We start from the raw sequence: 14701 nt of genomic DNA on the forward strand, positions 1-14701 counted from the left end.
AATGCGTTCGTGATGATGATGTAGTAATTTAGTCTTAATTAGACCGCCAGTGCGAGATAGTTGGCTATCAGCGTCAAAGCACTTGAAAAGAGAGGGCGCAAAAATTCATTAATAGAATCGTCGGTGGCTCCGGTATAAAAAATAGACGAGATGTAGAAAAATTAATGAATGTGAAGAATGAAAAAAAAAAAAAAATTGATCATCGTTACTGTCGTTGTTGTTGTTGTTGTTGTTGTTGTTATTAGGATTATGATTATTGCGGAGTGATGAAATAAAAAAACAAGTATTCACATCCCACGTAATATTGAAATTGATATTCACCGAGATATTAAAAATGCACTTTCCGTAATGATAATAAGCTTGGTCGAATATTACCGTTAATTTTTTTTTTTTTTTTTTGTTCTCTACGATCCTGCAGAAATTTTATAATTAACATTACTTCAGAACAGTGCGAGGGAATAAAATTTGACAAAGTTTCTTTTTACCCACTTTTATTATTACGGAGAGAATTTTTGTAAGCGATCGTTTATCTCTGCGAGATGGTTGAAATTTGATTCAATGAAATCTGGTATAAATTGGAAAAGTGTACGTGGTGAAAAAAAAAAAAAAAAAACAAAAAAGATTTTTTGCGTGCTGTAACTAATTCTAAACTAAACGTCGTCGACGAGAAGAAAGAACCATTGAAAAAAATTTGCTACAATTTTTCTCACCCCCCCCCCCCCCCCCCACAATTTCCAGTGTTTACATTTAAATATTTATCTACAATCACTAGTTGTTGTTTACGGTGATTTTAACAATATTCAGTGCTACGTAAGTAAAAGAGAGAAGAAAAAAAAGCTTGAACAGAAGTCTCTTTGATTTATCTAATCTCTTTTCAGTATTGTTTAAAACTAATTCTATTTCATTTTAATAACTAAAAATTTGTTCAGAAAATCTGTGTAAACATTCGTATCTTCGACAAAAACTAAATCTCGACGTAGTGTCGAGAAAAAAAACAAAAAAATAAATATAATAAAATGAAAAAAATAAAAGAACGAAGCATTATTACTTTAAGGTCAACTTAAAAATTACATCTCGCAGGCCTGCGTCGTGGGTATATTATAATGTGATGCACCGGACGAATGATTCCGACGTTTCGAGGCTATTCTCACGTCAATTAATTGTCCTACCAGAGCAGTCAGCTCGACTCCGGAAGTACGTACACGTTGCACGTACTCCGGATCTCGACTGTAGTGGACCTCGGTCGTTTATACCCGCACCATTATGACGGAGTATAATATAAGAGACGGAGTCAATTAAAATCTTCGTGCACGGAGATAAAAAGTGTAACGTTGAGGAAGAAACGAGATTAATTCTTACGAGTGGAAAAATATTTCAAAGCTTTCCGAATTAATTTTTCTATTATGTATATTTGCGCGTGTGTGTGTGTGTGTAAATATAAGAGCTAAAATGTTATTTTTGTAAAATTATGCGACGACAGAAATCGGAGTACAAAATTTTTCCGAGATATTTAAATAATAAAATTTTCGTTCTATACATCGAACGATAACTAAAATATTCATTTGTTACTTGTAAAGTTTGCTTTTGTATTTATCAATGTAAAAAAAAAAATAAACTATATAAATAAAAGCAAACTTTGTGAGTAACGAATGATGATTTTGATTATTATTCGATGTGTAGAATCAAAATTTATTTATTTATTTAAATATAAACTGGAGAGAATTTTTTTTTAATTGTTCACCCGTGATTAATTATCATTTTTGGTAATAAAAGTGAAGTTTGTTTAATTGTTATTTACAGTAAATGTACAATATATCGTTCTGGTTCCTACGAAAACAAACTTCATCTTATAAAACTGAGGTTTCTTTTATTACTCACGCGGAAGAAATGAAAATTTGACATGACATGAAAAAAAAAAAAAAACCACAACTTACGATTAATTAACCTGCATTAGGCAACGAACTCGACTATACGCGTAATATTATGCGATTTTCGCGGTTTATAAAACTTGTATTTTTAGAAACAGCAATCGACATTTGCAGAAAACAGGTATGGCAGGTATTAATGTTTAAAATAATAAGGTGTTGGTATCATCTGCGTCGCAAGTTCTTTAGCAGCTGTCGCTGGCGGTTGAAACCGAACAAACAATAGAAAATTTCAAACTAGATCTATTTTTGTACATAAATTATACATCGACAAACCTGCCACTTGAACTTGAGAATTTTTACCGCGTTACATTCGTACCTTATACGCATCACGTATTATTACATTATCGTACATTTACGCATGGCAGGTATAAACAAATGTGTATACATTTATTTATTTATTCACTCGTTAATTTTTGTATGTTTTTTTTTTTATTTTTCTCGATGTGAGACGGAAGAGGAAGAAAAAATGATAAAAATTCGTTGGCGAAAAAAACCAGAGTTTAAAAGATTCAGCGTTAGATTTACATTTCTACGAATGGATGAAGAACTGTAATTAATGTATGAATGAATGATGAAGTTTAAGAACATAGAAAGCATGGAAATAGGTGTATATATATATTTTATATATATATATATATAAAATTCAAAATATCAAATGGTAAAATTCCAGATATAGGATAAGCGGAAATACAGAATCGTCGTAGGATAAAAGTGGAAGTACCTATTTGTTTTATTCCAAGTTTCGCCAGCATTAGACTCGTAACTTTTTAAATTCGGAATTTCAACTCCGTGCTCGAACTGACAAAAATTTAATTTCTTACAGTAACTAGAAAAATTGAGTAAAACAGGTATCGTTAAAAAAAACTGTTTCAATATTGTTGGAATTTGGAAAAACGAGCTACGCCTAACAATTTTGCGCCATCGTCGATCCTTTTTTGGTAATTGCAACGCAAAATCAGTTTCCGAGGTTTACTCTACTTTTTTTAACTAAACAAGGCTTTAACGTCAATTTATCGTTGCACAAGCATTAAATTTTCGCAACAGTTGCAAGAAAATCTATTAACAATCATCGTAATGAGAAAGAATAACGGATTCTAGACTTTCCGTTAACAGCTAGAAAACTAATTTTCATTTTCTACCTAAAACAATATTTTGTCGATTGTGGTAAAAAATGAAAATAGTCAAGGTCCGAGCGGTAACCGGTACTAAAAATTTCTCTCAGTACAAGACAGACAGAAAAAAATTATAATTTTCATAATCGTATAATTACATGCAATTAATTATACACACAAAATATTAATCAAAGCGTGAAACTAGCATTACCATAATTCTGCGACGACAAGTTACGCTATGTTCGTAGAAAAAAAAGAAAAAAAAAAAAGAAAAAAAATCACATCACAATCGTGCACAGCGTATTTCAAAAATTATCTGCACCATGTGTACACAATATACAACACAACATTATAACACATACATCTAATCGCATTCGAGCAGAAAGAAGTGAGAAGAGATAATATTCGGTCCAGACGTCGCGGCATATATATATATATATATATAATAATATATATGTATAATACACATGTACATATATGAATGTATGTATATATATATGCGTGTTGTCAGCCATCTTGATCGCGACGCTAGCAGAGAGTCGGTAGCGATCCTCGTCATCGTCGTCGTCGTCCGGGCGACGAATGTTAAGTACGTGTGGTAGTGCAGGGTATATACATACACTAAATGTATATAATACGTATGTATAAATATATATATATATACACATATACAGCTAACGGTAGAAAAAGTTTTAAATTAAACAGAGCGCTTCGTTTCTGTTCGTTCCCTTGCTCTCCACGTTCGTTCGTTCGTTAACGGTGGAGGAAAATAAGGAAAAGAAAGAAAAGAAAGAAAAGATGAAGGAGGAGGAAAAAGAGGAAAAAGAGGAAAAGTAGGAAGAGGCAGCTGCCGTCTGTTTGTTGTCGGCGTGGCAGATATCCTCCTCAGACCTAGCGCGAAGCAAGCGGCAGTCAGTCAACTTTCGAGTTTTCAATTCCTTGTTGTGTGTGATTTTTTTTTTTTTTTTTTTCATCCTTTTCTTTTTAAAAATATCTTCTTCACGGTTTTCAAATCAATAACGCCACATTGTTTTCTTTTCTAATCGAAGCGCTGTTCTGTCAGATAAAAAAATTACCTTCTTCGCGGTTTTCAATTTTTTCCCCATTTTTTTCTTTCGTTTCGTCCGTTCGTTTTTTCTTTTCATTTTTTTTCTTTCTCTTTTCTCAACCAATTTTATTCAAATTATACGGGGAAAAAAAAAAAAAAAAAAAAAAAATTCTCCCTCTACAAAATGACAAAAATTGAGTCAATGTACAAACTGACGAAAAACTGGATCATAATTTACCATAACTTTAACAACAGCATTGGCTCTGATTCGACTGATCGACTCGGGGTCTTAAAGAATAGCGTTATTAATAAGAAGAGGTAACGCGTGGTAAAAAAATTTTTGTAAAAATTAAAAAAAAAAAAAAATTCCGAGACAATTTTTCTCAATCAATCCCTGCTTCGGATCGATCGGATAGGATCGATACAAGATCGGAATCGACGGCGCGGGACTGATTGTGAAAACGCTGATCATGTTTCGCCACTGGATCACCAACGCGGTGTTCTGTAATCTATATACGTACACGGATATACATGTTCAATGCGTCTCTATATATATATGTATATATATAAAGACATGTATATATAGCGGTAAGGTGGCAGCGCGTATTATAATTCTATTATTGGCTCGATTTGACGGTCGCTGCACGGCCGACGACGATTGAATAAGCGGCTAATTGACCAATTTTCTATTCTTATTTTTCTCCCCTTCGTTTTCTTTCGTTGTTATTATTATTATTATTATTATTATTATTATTATTTCAATAATCGAATTAGACTCGACAGATATTTATTACGTCAACTATAGTTATACACAGAGTCAAGATTATTCCGTATTTTAACAGGATTCGTACGCTTTTTGGAAGCCGACTATTCCAGGTTTTCAGCAACCATCCAAGACATATGCCGCTGATTATAAATTATTGACAATTTTTTTGCACATTAATACTAATATATTAAATATTACCTGGTAATTAATTTACCGTCCGACTATTAATTTACAAACAACAGCCAGCGATTTTCGGTAAGAAAAAAAAACGAAAGGAGGTTTCGTATCAATTACGGTACGTATAAGAACGAGTTTATTTCATCAAGAAATTCGAAATTCCACTCTCATTTTCGAAATTTCCCCGACTTTTCCCTGCTGTAAGAAATTCCCCGAGTTTTCCCGGTTTTCCCGGTAAATAACAAAACACAAACGACCCGGCGATTTTCGAATTATTTACCGCACGTTCCGTGATGATAAATGACTAGCAGAAAAAAAACCTTTTAATTCTATCGTCAAGACTCCGTGATTGTTTGGTATAATTTCACAATGCTTGAGACTGATAACGAGGTGTTTTTATGACGATAATAATAACAATTTTATACGCCTACTTATCGCTAATGCTGCTTTCTTCAATTACATAATAAACGTACAGGTATGTCATGTTGTATACAATAAAGCTGCCTTCTTACTTATCAATTCTTCACTACATAATAATATAACGCGTGTACACAGATGGAAATTTTCAATTATTTTCATTATTTACCACAATCGAAAATTATAGTTCCAGGTAGAAAATGAAAATTAGTTTTCCAGCTGTTACCGGAAAGTCTGGTATCCGTTACTATTCTTTCTCATTACGATTATTGTTACTATATTTTCTTGCAACTGTTGCGAAAATTTAACGCTCGTGCAACGATAAATCGACGTTAAAGCCTTGCTTAACTAAAAAAGTATAGTAAACCTCAGAAACTGATTTTGCGTTGCAATAACCAAAAAAGGATCGACGATAGATCAAAATGTTTAGGCGTACCCCGTTTTTCGTAATTCGAAATTTTTTTTTAACCATACCTGTTTTACTCAATTTTTATAGTTACTGTAACAAATAAAAGTTTTCTCAGTGCAGGTAATAACTGTAAAGCACAAAACTTACGAAACTCGTTACAAACGCAGACTCGACATATTATATATTATTAATTTTTACGCACTCCTTTAGTTGAACTAAATATTCTGTGTAGAGAGTTTCCGTCTCGTTTCTATAAAAAAATATAAAAATAAAAAACAAAAAGCATCGTCTTAGATGTTAGCCGTTAGGTAAGACCAACGCGACGCTTCACGCGAGATAAGTATAATATAATTCACATTCCTTTGGGCGTAATACGGCAGCTGAGATCTCGCCTTATTATACGAGCGTCGAGATTAATTATCTTTTCTAGATATTTATACTCATCGTTCAAATTGAGATTTAACAAAGTCAAACTACAAGGTCTTCCTTTTACCATGTAGGCTGTGTATAATAATTATAACAAAACGATCCCAAAGCTAAAGACCGAAAAAACAAAGTTGAGAAAATTAAAAAGCGGTCTTTTTCTTTTTCATACGTCACTCGGATCGCTGATCAAAACAGCATTTATAACATACGTTGTATATAATGTTGATAGAAATTAAGGGAAACGGTAATCCGATCGGTACGAAATTTCAAACATTATAAAATATACCAAGAGATGAAGAAAAATATGAAACAACAACTTTATTGGTATGTGACACGTATCAATTAGTTGCCTGCGTTCGGGTGATCGATAAAAAACGTCAATGATAAAAATCAACGATAAAGAAAGAAAGAAAAAAAGTTGAGCATTTTCACCGTTGCAATTTTTTATTTTCCCGGCAATTCTTCGATCGGATATATATTATAACAATTGTGTAAAAACAATTCTGCGTAGTGTTTATTATTATTATTATTATTTTTGTTGTTGTTGTTTTTTTATGTTTCACCCCCTCTCCTCCTTATTTTTTTTACAACAAATTAGACAGTCGAATATTTGTCGCCCTGTTTTTCGAATGTAATAAACCGCGATTTTAATTAATTATTTCAGTAGAATCAACGACGCATATACAAGTATCATAGATTCTTCTTCCAACGACGATAAACATCACATTTTATATCAGCACGGATTTTTATACATACAGATCTATAAATATGATACACGCACAAAAATTTACCATTATTTGTTCGCCTGTTTTTCACTCCAAATAATTGGCGACACGTCGCTAAGAATAAATTGCGCCCATTTTCGATTCGTGAATACATGTGTTTGCACATATATTTTCTGTTTACGGATGTCAATGATTCGGTTAAATGTTATCACAAATTCTTTACGCACGTTTCATGCAAAAACTTTCGTTATTTCAAAAGAGAAATTCCATACATCCACAGGCTTCTAGCATTTCTCTTTACGCGGTAGAGAAACGAGTTTTCATAAATCATCATCATCATCATCATCATCATCATCATCATCATCATCATCATCATCATCATCATCGGCGATATATTTTCTCGTTGCACTTACGTGTGTTCACCGTGAAATGTTATACTGCATATTTAAGGCAGGTGTATTACAACGTAATCGATGATATAATTAATTATCGAGACGACAGCGTTGAAATCGGATTTCTGACGACATCTTTACCTGACAGTATTAGAAAATCAAACCTTAATCTAATGCTGCCCGGTAAGATGTGAACAGACAGTCCTGCATCCCCTTTATCCATTTTATCTCCGAACTGCACCGCACGAAACGACTTCGTAATCCAAACTTCTGCTGCTGCTGCTGCTGTTTAATTACATGCCACATTATTTTATTTTATCGCTGCAATTATTATAAACGAACGCGGTCTCTTTATTATTTATTTATTTATTTATTTATGTATATATATATATATATACACACACACACACACACGCGCGATATTTTGTAAGCGTGGAGGATTTTTATGCGCCTTCTCTCTCTCTCTTTCCCTCATACATGACGACACCTGCATGTAAACTACGGCATTATAGGTATACATAACCAACTATTTGAATACTTAAGAGAGAAGATATATGCCGGTGGGGTTATAAGGTAGAAACTTATGGTACGTGTGCAGCGGCATACGGGCAGAGAGAATGAGAGGAGGAGAGAAGGAGGAGGAGGAGAGAAGGAGAGGAGAGACCGGCGTGCCAACGTTTCGGAATCCCGGTTAGTACCCACCCATTTCCTCTCCTCTCCGCGATGCGCGACGTTCCTTCTTATTTATTGCCCGGTATTAATACCGCGATAGAGGAGGAAGAGAGGAGGAGGAGGAAGAGGAGATTCAGCCCGGCGCGGTGATTATATAAAAGCACATTTTTCTATCCTCTCATTTCTTTTTCTTCTTCTTCTTCTTCTTCTTCTGCTGCCTTCTCGTTTGCAGGAATTATAAGAGAAAACTAACGTCGATGTTCAGAGATATGTGTGTGTATATACATGTATAAAAATTGTTAAGGAAATGTTATGTACGGACGTGAAAGAAAAACGAAAAATTACCACGCGACGACGAGAAATCTACAGACAAAGAAAAGAAACGGAAAAAAAGAATTCTGCCAAAGAGGAGAGATCAAGTCGGACAATTCAGAATCGGTGTATAATATAAAATCCATTATAACTTTGCCATTATGAAGAAAATGTAAGAGTTTATGTTTAGGTACTTGCGTACAAAATGTGATTTAAATATTTCGAATTCTACATTATAATAACCTGAGAGTGATCGTTAATATCGATTTAAACTGCGGAATGGAAATAAGTACACACACACACATGTATATATATGAGAATGAAGTTAGTAACGTTGCCGTAAACATGCGTGTTTAGAAAAAAAATCGTTGCTTGGCATCTTTTAAGATCAGCTATATATCTTGTAGAGCATGATAAACAAAGCCTTCTCTCATTTGAAAAACGTCACCTTTTTCAGAGTAATTTTAAATTGCGAAATAATGATTTTTCCCCTGATGTTAATATATATATATGTGCATGAGATTATTTAGGACATAATTAGAAACGAGATAATGCAACGATAATTACATTGTATATGACTGGAACGAAAAATGGAAGTATTTGAAATCGTCGTATTAGATAATTTTATAAATAGTTCGCAAATCACGATTTTCGAACGCCTACGTAAAAATAACAATAAATAATATAGTTCTACAGTAGAAAGCAGAACGCAAGGTAAAAGTAAAAAAATTAAAATAAAATTGACAATCTCTCTCTCTCTCTCTCTCTGTTGGCGAGGACCATGATTTAAGTAAAACAAGGTGTGTCATTACCGGAGTGGTATACCACTTGGGATGTTGATAAAAAAAAAAAAATTGTTAATAATTATTCAAACATTACGAGAGACCAGAACTCCATTTCAAACTCACGAAGGAATACCAGAATTATATGACGTATTATTATATATAGGACTGCATTTCACGGTCATCCGTTGCTTTACCGCACAATCTATTCGCAAACTTGAAAATTTTTACTTTTCTTTTTTATAACTATCTAGAAAAGGCTGAAGTTCGAAACTCTCCTCACCCTTTCTGCAGCACTGACAAAAATTTCATTTGTTATAGTAACTAGCAAATTTCAGCAAAACAGGTATCGTTAAAAAACAAAAAAGAAACTGTTGGAATATTGTTGGAATTACGAAAAACGAGCTACGCCTAACCACTTTGCGCTATCGTCGATCCTTTTTTTTGGTTATTGCAACGCAAAATCAGTTTCTGAGGTTGACTATACTTTTTTAATTAAACAAAGCTTTAACGTCAATTTATCGTTGCACGAGCGTTAAATTATCGCAACAGTTGCAAGAAAATCTAGTAACAGCGATGGTAATGAGAAAGAATAGTAACGGATACCAGACTTTCCGGTAACAGCTAGAAAACGAATTTTCATTTTCTACCCAGAACTATATTTTGTCCATTGTGGTAAAAAATGAAAATAGTTAAAAATACTAAAAATTTCTCTCAGTGAGGAGAACTATTATTTAAATTGTCATATAAAATCTCCATAAAGTGCAGAACGCTCATTTATGCATCAGCATCTCACGATTATCTAGATTTATTGTTTCAAAATTGTTTACAAATATTTATACATTGATTTATGGGACTGCAATGGTCTCAACTATTGTCGTAATCGTGAATACGAGCTGCTTCCTTTTTTTTTTTTTTTAACAAAATATCAGGTACCGTAGAACTATATTGGATGCCGTAAGAATTACTGCGGTTATATTATAAGCTGCCAAGTTCACACGCGTAATTTCTGTGCAAATGTGAAGAAGATTTCTTTTACCGTGTTCAAAAATTTTGCTTTATATCGCGTTTATAGTAGCGATGTAATAAGTAAATATAAAAAAACCGCGATGGCGACAGGTCGCGACGTTTTATTTATTAAATTTCCTCCTTTTTTTGTCTTCTTCTTCTTCTTCTTCTTCAAAATTTCCATTTTTTCCCCATCATTCTGTCTTCCAAGCTACTTCATCGACGTAACACGATAATACAACGATTTTGGTCGAAATCAAAATTCCTCGCATCTACAGGTGTCAAAATTATAACATACGTACGCGTAATAATAAATATACGCAAAAGAAAGGAAGAAAACTTTTCGTATGATATAAAAATATATATATATATATATATATAATTATTGAACAACCTCACTGTATAGCTACCGCAATAATTATCAGCGTTTATAATATAGGCATATATATATATGCACGATTCCAAAGAGCTCCCGGAATATTTTAAATACATATACAATAAAACGCCTCGGTATATACACGCGTGTGTATGTATATATGTGTGTGTGTGCGTGCGTGCGTGTGTAACGGTGCGACATTAAATTAACACACTAATTAGTTAAATCGCTGGGACTTTCGAAACGACGAAGAAACTTTAATAAACGTACGTACGTGGCGCACACACATGCCGTTACGTGTGTGTATAATTTCTCTGTCCTCGCATGGCGCCACATTAATCAACCTGCAGCAGCACGTGAAAATAATATACCCGGTCTCCTCGAGTCGTCATAACGACGTTGCCACACACGCGCACACCCGCATACATGTGTAAGACACACATGTGCCCATTTTTAGCATAACGCTGCAATATACGTGAATTAATTACATTGCAAACAGACATCGTGTCGCGTGTTAAATAAACTCCGAATGATCGACAGTATATTATTATCCGTACGATAAATATACTGTAATAGATATTTTGCAGCGATCGTATAAAGAGCATGATTATTAATTAGGCGTCGGCGAGAAATGAGAGAAAATTAGTGACGTTGCGGTTGTGAAACAACGGAATACAAAAAAAAATATATATATATATATATATATATATATATAAAAAGGAACGTAAAAATTTTGCGGGTCTAAAAGAGCGACGTGAAGAAAAAAAAATAAAAAAAAAAAATGATCTCACGATAATAATTAATGAGCTGAATGAATAGAAAACGTGTACAACAAGATAGCGAATAAATGCTGGCGAAAAGTTCGACGTTTTGTTTTTGCTTTTTTCTCAACTTCTCTTATCCTGTAAATTTTGCTTCATTTTTTTTTTTAATCGAGTCGATCGGTTCGATTGTTGTAAAAAAAAAAAAATTGCGTCGCAGGGAAAAAGGGAAAAAAGGAAATACCTGCGACTGCCCATTGAAAGACAATAAGGGGTTCCTTTCGACTGCTATACAGTAATACGTTTGTGTGCGTATAACTCGCGACGTTGGACGCGGGGATAATTTAATTAGTCCCTCTGCGACTCGATGGCCAAATGTGATAATAGAATGACCGCAACTCGCGGAGGAGGCTATGCGTGTGTTCTTGTATGCGCGACGAAAGGTCGGCTTTTGTTCGACGTGAGAGAGAAAGAGAGAAAGAGAGAAAGAAGGAGAGAGAGAGAGAGAGTGAGAGAGAGAAGAGAAATATCACGGTGAGAAGAGCGACGGGGAGAAAGTAGAATAAATAATATCCGAGTACCGAGCAGAGAATCAATGAAGGAGGAGAAAGAATTAAATGAGTGGTAAAAAAAATGTTCTTTTTATTTTAGACTTTGTTTTAAAATAAACGTTGTAACGTGACTCGTCAAGCTTTTACTATATATACATGTAAGATATTGTTATATGTACCATTGAAACGTGACGACAGCGGGTAAATTTTACTGCTTCTTTTACAAGAGAAATGAAGCTGGGAAGATGATGTTTTTTTTCTTTTTTTTTTATAAGAATTTTATAAGGTGCTCGAGAGAATTATTTTCAAAGATTCCGAATTAGCCGCATCGACGACGTGATTCAAATTGAAAGTTAAATCGAATGACATCGGAAAAGAAAGGCGAAACGGCGTTACGTGTTGCAGGAAATTGAATTTAGCCAGTCATCATCCTCGTCATCACGTTCCGTATGCGTGTATGCGTGTAAATACGTACGTAAATCGATCAACGTGTCTAATCGCGTTCGTTTACATGATTATAAACAGGTATGTATAATCTTTACGCTATATATATATATATATATATATATATATAATACATACATTTACCTACATTTGTGCAGGTAATAAAGTGTTTCATTCATTACGCTCCGTCCGATCTTCGTGCTCTTTCGATTTTTTATTTCCACTTTTTCTATACCTCGCGATTTCTTACTTCTCCCTGCATCGATTCCTAAGGCCTGATTAGACAGTTATGTATAATGTACTTTCTAAAATCCGCACAGCACACGCACACATGGAGAATCATCATTGACAAACGATGTGACCGAGAAACAACGATCTACTTACGTAATTATGTTTGATTTATCGCGCGCGTCGAACAAACGAACGTCGCTTGACGATAATTGGACGCTAGATTATATTGATATTCTCCCCCCCCCCCCTATACGACGGTTTAACAATAAGAAACGTCTGTTGACATTTATAATTCGATTTCCCGTTTATTATTGGCCAGAGGTATAAACCGCAAAAACTTGATCACCCGATATCGATCTGCTCTGCAGATATTTATATATATATGTATGTGTAAGGTATAGTATTGTAGATAAGTACTCGTGTAGTTACAGTATGTATATATATATATATATATATATATATATATATATATATATATATCACCATGCTGAAGTTGGCAATGTTACCGCAACGACTCATGCCACGAAAATTGCGTTACTTTTCGGTAAGCCGTAATAAAAGCAAAACATGCGTAATCACATTTTCAAACCATCCTTCCTTCGAAGCCATTGTAAAAATATGAAAATAGCGATTTTGTTGTTCACGATGTCTCGTTACGATAAAGTTACCAACTTCAATCGCGTAGTATATCAACCATCGTAGCATTCTCTGCTCGATTAAGGGACGGGTGTAATTGGTTACGGTGTAAATAGAGGAGATTAGTTAAGTGTGAGAAAAAAGAAAACCGATAGGCTCGGTGAAATTCTATACACTCACATTTTCCGTTTTACTCAACTTCCGGTTTCTATGGCAGCACCTTCATCTCGATCCGAGAGGTTTCTTCTTCTTCTTCTTCTTCTCTTCGTGCACCTAAATGACCTTTCAGCATCGTCGAGTCATAACCAATATATAGCTGGTTTCAGGAAGGAATTGTTGACGAAGAAGCGCGCGAGGCTATTTATGCAATTACTTTATTCTATTAGTCTCGTTATTTAGAAAAGGTATTCAAATCGAACACGGTTTTATGGGTTTCATGTATTTATGTGTTCACTGGTGAGCGTAAAACAAGCAGGATTATACTCGCGTGATCTTCGGATGTTTACGATTTTTTTTTGCTCTCCCTGTGTCTCTCTCTCTCTCTCTCTCTCATCACAACGCAAAATATTGAACCCGTTCAACGGATCGTAGTTATTCCCGACAAACAACGATACGTGTCATATCTCGGCACTTTACTGAAAAACAAAACAGTCTGCGATCTTGAGATGGATGAAAAAACCGGTGAAACGATCGACATATTCGAGAACGGATACGAATTCGGGGTGATTTTTTTATCCGGACGTGAAATTTCGATCACGTAGCCTCCGCGGACCGGCGTGAAGTGCGCGGCGAATGATTTCGAAGACGGGTCAGCCAGCCGTTAGGCGTTCGATCGGAAAGCGGCCGTTAAAGCACTGATCAAAAAACGCCAACTTCGCGTGGCTAGTTTTACAATTAGCCGTCGATTTCGTGTATCAGGCAATTTTAATTAAACGCACTTTCATCTTACTTCGCGTTGTACTTCGGATCGTTCCGCACCGAAAAACTGCCAACCGCATGCCGTCAGCGATCGACGCGAACTGAACCTTTTCGCCTACGGCGTGAGACGAGGAGGTGGGCGAAACTGTTGGCGGTCAACGTGGCGCTCAGAGCTGCGCGGCGGCTCCTGGCGAAGCGATGAAGACGGGGCGGGGGGGGGGGATGTACGAAATGGTGGGGAGAAGGCGCCAACCAGAGCTCGGACCGCTGGTTCGAGTGGGACGCCTGAAATTAGGCAAGGTCTGACCGCGGCGGTGATTTCGGTTGCCAATGATCAGGCGTCGCGGACTGCCGTCCCCTTGGTTGCCGGTAATCAGGCGCAGTGGCTAGTTTATCAGGTTTTTTTAACTTGTAGGAAAAATTTGGAAAATCTGGAATTTTCATCAAAGAATTTCAATTTCATATTTTTTAGCATAAAATCTGTCATTACGGTAATTGTGATTTTGAGAAACTACCGCTGTCAGAGAAAAGTAATTATGTTACAACTAGTGTAGATTCAAGTTTGTTTCGTAATTATTTATTCAACGAGTAACACGATTTTGACTGTTTG

The 14701-nt window shown here is 35.1% G+C and overlaps 1 long non-coding RNA gene across 1 annotated transcript in view; it reads right to left on the reverse strand.

Moving 5' to 3' along the window:
- The window catches only part of LOC124216528 (uncharacterized), a 47899-nt gene extending 33676 nt beyond the window's left edge, over positions 1-14223 (reverse strand). Inside the window, exon 1 of the long non-coding RNA XR_006882625.1 lies at positions 13354-14223. This is a non-coding gene — a long non-coding RNA (uncharacterized lncRNA). The remainder of the gene's footprint in view (positions 1-13353) is intronic.
- Between the last annotated feature and the right edge of the window lie 478 nt (positions 14224-14701).

Source organism: Neodiprion pinetum, chromosome 4 (assembly GCF_021155775.2).
Source record: "Neodiprion pinetum isolate iyNeoPine1 chromosome 4, iyNeoPine1.2, whole genome shotgun sequence".
Classification (NCBI taxonomy): Eukaryota; Metazoa; Arthropoda; class Insecta; order Hymenoptera; family Diprionidae; genus Neodiprion; species Neodiprion pinetum.